This window comes from Theropithecus gelada, chromosome 14, assembly GCF_003255815.1.
Source record: "Theropithecus gelada isolate Dixy chromosome 14, Tgel_1.0, whole genome shotgun sequence".
In the NCBI taxonomy this organism is placed as follows: domain Eukaryota; kingdom Metazoa; phylum Chordata; class Mammalia; order Primates; family Cercopithecidae; genus Theropithecus; species Theropithecus gelada.
Genome location: NC_037682.1, coordinates 109,939,601 through 109,944,603, shown reverse-complemented (window position 1 = coordinate 109,944,603; position 5,003 = coordinate 109,939,601).

The window sequence follows — 5,003 nt, the reverse complement described above, 5'->3', positions numbered from 1 at the left end:
CCCATCTCTACTAAAAATACAAAAATTAGCCAGGCATGGTGGGGAACACTTGTAGTCCCAGCTACTCGGGAGGCCCAGGCAGGAGCATCGCTTGAACCTGAGAGGCGGAGGTTGCAGTGAGCTGAGATTGCATCACTGCACTCTAGCCTTGGCGACAGAGCGAGACTCCATTAAGAAAAAAAAGAAAAAATAATTCAGTAGAGTTCTGCACAAAGGCAAGGGCTAGACGCTTCTTGGACCATGAGCTCTCTGAGGACAGGAAACTGCGTATTACTTATCGTTGTATCCCCTGTGCCGAAGAGTGTCTATACCAGCTCAATTAATGTTTGCAAAATAAATGACTCTTCCCAGATGCACTCTTGGACCTTGGGATTTATACGGAAAGGGTCATGTTCTGTCAGGATTTTGGCAGTCACATGTCATGTCCTGGGCTGTTTGGGGTTTTTTTTTTTGTGTGTGTGTGTGTGTGTGTGTGTGTGTGTGTGTGTGTTTTAAAGAAACATTTTATTTAAAATCACTTAAGCAGTTCCCATTTGAAATTGTACCAATGACAAAAGTTCATATTTTCAAAGAGAGACAAATTACAGGAGTAATTATTATTTGATTATGATTGTTTCACCTCGTAGAATCTTGAAGGAAATGTTACACCAAAGCATTTTCTTTCCCTCTCTTCCTGATTACTCCAAACTTTACTCTCATAGTAGTCTTCTGATCAGTGTCCTTACTTTCAACTTTTGTACTTTCTGATTTTCTTGTCCTTTTATTTATTCAACAAGTATTTGTTGAGCACCTACTCTGTACCAGGTACTATGTTAGAACTGGAGATACAAAGGTGCTACGTCATAAAACTTTCACAGAAGCAGGAAAAGGCATGGGTTTTTTTGAGAAACAAAGAGTACTTCGGTATTATTTAAACGTAAGATATGTGGCTGGGCATAGTGGCTCATGCCTGTAATCCCAGCACTTTAGGAGGCTGAGGCGGGCAGATCACTTGAGGCTAGAGTTCAAGACCAGCCTGGCCAAAATGGCGAAACCAATCTCCACTAAAAATACAAAAATTAGCTGAGTGTGGTGGTACACCTGTAATCCCAGTTCCACGACAATCGCTTGAACCTGGAGGGCAGAGGTTGCAGTTAGCTGAGATTGAGATTCTGCCTCAATAACAAAAAAGATATATGTGGGTGACTGGGCAGGTGGCTCATGCCTGTAATCCCAGCACTTTGGGAGGCTGAGTCAGGTGGGTCGCTTGAGCCCAGGAGTTCAAAACCAGCCTGGGAAACATAGTGAGACCTTGTTTCTACAAAAAATAAATGAAGAAATTAGATGGGTATGGTGGTATGTGCCTCTAGTCCCAGCTACTTGGGAGGCTGAGGTGGGAGGATCTCTTGGGCCTGGAAAGTTGAGGCTGCAGTGAGCCATGACTGCCCCATTGCACTCCACCCTGGGAGACTCAGTGAGACTTTGTCTGAAAAAAAAAAAGATACATGTGGGAAAGTGTCAGAAGATGACGGGCCAGAGCATATTAAGGAGTTTGAATTTTATTCCATAAATATCAGGAAACAATTGAAAAGTTTTGAGCAGGAACCGATAGAATAGAATTTGTGCCACATCCCTTGGCAGCTGAGTATAAGGCTGGTAGTGAGAATAGAGGCAGAAAATGCAGTTAGGATATTTCTGGTTTCTTCCTAGGGGTCCAGACTCATATATCCATATGCGGTAGTCCAGATCATTGGTAATGAATGCAGTGACAGTGAAGATGTAGGAACGAAGACAGATTGCCGAGATATTTAGCAAATAGCATCACTTTTGTTGTCCATTTAGATACCGAAGATAAAGAAAAAGGGCTTTTCTCAGGTTGCTATGTGGGGTCAATAGGGCAGATGGTGATACCACCAACTAAGTTAAGGAGAACAAGAGGAAGCCGATGTTTTTAATTAGAGATGATGACTTTGGTTTTGGAACAGTAGAGTTTGAGATGTCTGTGAGATCTGCAGGTGGGTACATTGGCCATGGGCTCAGGGAAAAACGGTAAAAATACAGATCTGGGACTTGGAAGCATGGAGATGGTAGTTGAAACTATGGGCATGGACCACACAAAAGAGTATGTGTAGCACACAGAGGCAAAGGCATTAAGACTGGAACCAGAAGAAACCCAGGTCTGTGGGATGGGCTATAAAAAGTAGCCAATGAAAGGAGACTGAGAAAGAAAGCTCAGGAAGGTAAAAGGGAGCAAGAAGGAAAGCAAAGGAGAACGTTTCAGGGGAGCTGTAAACAATGTCAAATGTGGCAGAGAGGTCAAGAAGCAAGAGGACTGCAGAGTGCTCATTGTAGTCAGAGGGAGGTCACAAGTGTTCCCAGGAAGAGTAGGCGTGGGGGAAAGGTGAAGTCTAAATCAGGTGGCATTTGGTTAAGGAGAAAATGGAGAAGGCAAGGAGGAACATGTGTAGGAAACTCAGGAAGCTCACCTGCAAAAAGAAGGAGAAGGGGCTTTGGCTGTAGCCCCTTAACACATGGTTAAGAGTTGATTTTGGCCTGAGGTGGGCGGATCACCTGAGTTCAGGAGTTGAGACCAGCCTGGCCAACATGGTGAAACCCCATCTCCACTAAAAAGACAAAAATTAGCCGGGTGCGGTGGCAGGCACCTGTAATCCTGGCTACCTGGGAGGCTGAGGCAGGAGAATTGCTTGAACCTGGGAGGCAGAGGTTGCAGTGAGCTGAGATCACACCACTGCACTCCAGCCAAGGCAACAAAAGCGAGACTCCATCTCAAAAAAAAAAGAAATGTTGATTTTGTAAGCTAATTTTTGGTTACTATAAAAGTAGGATATGCAAGGTAAGGAGTTACAAATACTATGTAAGAATATAAGAGAAAATCTAGGCCGGGTGTGGCAGCTCACACCTGTAATCCCAGCCGAGGAGGCCAAGGCGGACGGATTTCTTGAGCTCAGAAGTTCGAGACCAGCCTGAGCAACATGGTGAAACCCCGTCTCTACTAAAAATACAAATATTAGCCAGGCGTAGTGGTGGGTGCTTGTAGTCCCAGTTACTTGGGAGGCTGAGGCAGGAGAATTGCTTGAACCTAGGAGGCAGAGGTTGCAGTGAGCTGAGATCGTGCCACTGCACTCCAGCCTGGGTGACAGAGGGAGGCTCCTTCTCAAAAACTAAATAAAATAAAATAAAAAGTCTAAATATCTCTTCCTTGTCTTCAACTGTAGTCTAACTCCCACAAGGTAATCACTGTTAACTTTGTTGTCTGATATTTCAGACTATAAAGTAGTGTGTATATATATATATCTATATATGTGTATGTATGCATATACACATAAGCACACACCCATATATCTTTTTAATCAATGTGATTATGCCACACAAGCTACTATGCTGAGTAATTTAATCTTTTCATTTAGCAGCATGTCCTGGAAACCTTTCATTGCTTTCTGACCTTACCTCCTGCCTCTCTACCCCTAGTTCGTCGTATCCCTACTGCTTTGACCTCCTTGGAGTTCCTGGAACAGTCAGGCACACTTATACCTTAAGGCCTTTGCACTTGCTGTTCCTTCTGCCTGGAATGTTCTTCCTCCAGATATCCTCTTGGCTCACTCTCTCTTTTCCTTCAGATCTCTCTTTAAATGTCACTTTCTCAGAGGCCACCACTTATCATTCATGATACCTTATACTACTTCATTTTTCTTCACAGCACTTATTACCATGGATTTGTTTACTTGTTTAACGTTGGTCTCCCCCACAAGGATATAAGCTCCATGAAGGGAGGGGGCTTTGCTTCATTGCTCCATACCCAGAGCCCAGAACAGCGCATGACCCTTAATAGGGTCAAGAAAATATGAAGAAGCATGGAGAGTGGGCAGAGTACGGTCTTATGGATAACAATGTAATGATTAAGAGCAAGCTCAAATTGCTTGCGTTCCAATCTTTCTTTCTTTTTTTTTTCCTTTTTGAGATGAAGTATCGCTCTCTCACCCAGGCTGGAGTGCAGTGGTGCGATCTCAGCTCACTGCAACCTCTGCCTTCCAGGTTCAAGTGATTCTCCTGCCTCAGACTCCGGAGTAGCTGGGATTACAGGAACCCACCAACACGCCCGGCTAATTTTTGTATTTTTATTTTTATTTATTTATTTTTTGAGACAGAGTCTTGCTCTGTCACCCAGGCTGGAGGGCAGTGGCATGATCTTGGCTCACCGCAACCTCTACCTACTGGGTTCAAGTGATTCTCCCGCCTCAGCCTCCTGAGTAGCTGGGACTACAGGCATGTGCTATCATGCCCAGCTAATTTTTGTATTTTTAGTAGAGATGGGGTTTCGTCATGTTGGCCAGGCTGGTCTTGAACTCCTGACCTCAAGTGATCCGCCTGCCGCAGCCTCCCAAAGTGCTGTATTACAGGCATGAGCCACTCTGCCTGACCCAAATCTTTATTTCTTATTAGGTGTGTGCACTTGGGTGAGTGAGTTTCCTCATCTGCATAATGAGGTTATACTAGTGTCTCACTCCTTGGGTTGTTGTGAGGATTAATGTGTGAAAATATGGAACATGCTTACAACAGTAACTGACGGGTAGAGAATTGTTGGTAAATGTCCATTGCCATGATTATTGGTAGTATTCGATAAAGGCAATCTAGGAGTTTTGCCATCTGGGGACCTACTGGTCCAGCTCTTCTTCCCCTCCTTGATTATTCCGTCTCAGCCTCCTTTCTTTGTCCTTCGCCCGTTAAACAGTGGTGTCTCCTGAGTGTTTCTCATTTCTCACATTCTCTTAGAGTGAACTCATAGTTTTAACTATCACCCAGGCCGAAAAGTGCCATAACTGCCACCCAAACCACATGGTTCCCCAGGGCCTCAGCCTGTGGCATCCAACTGCTTTGAGTATTTCCATTCTAATTACTTGTTAGGTTATATGACTCACTGAGGTGTGGGTTCCTCAAGGGCAGGAATAGTTCCCGGGCTATCTTTTTTTTTTTTTTTTTTTTTTTTTTTTTTTTTTTTTTTTTTT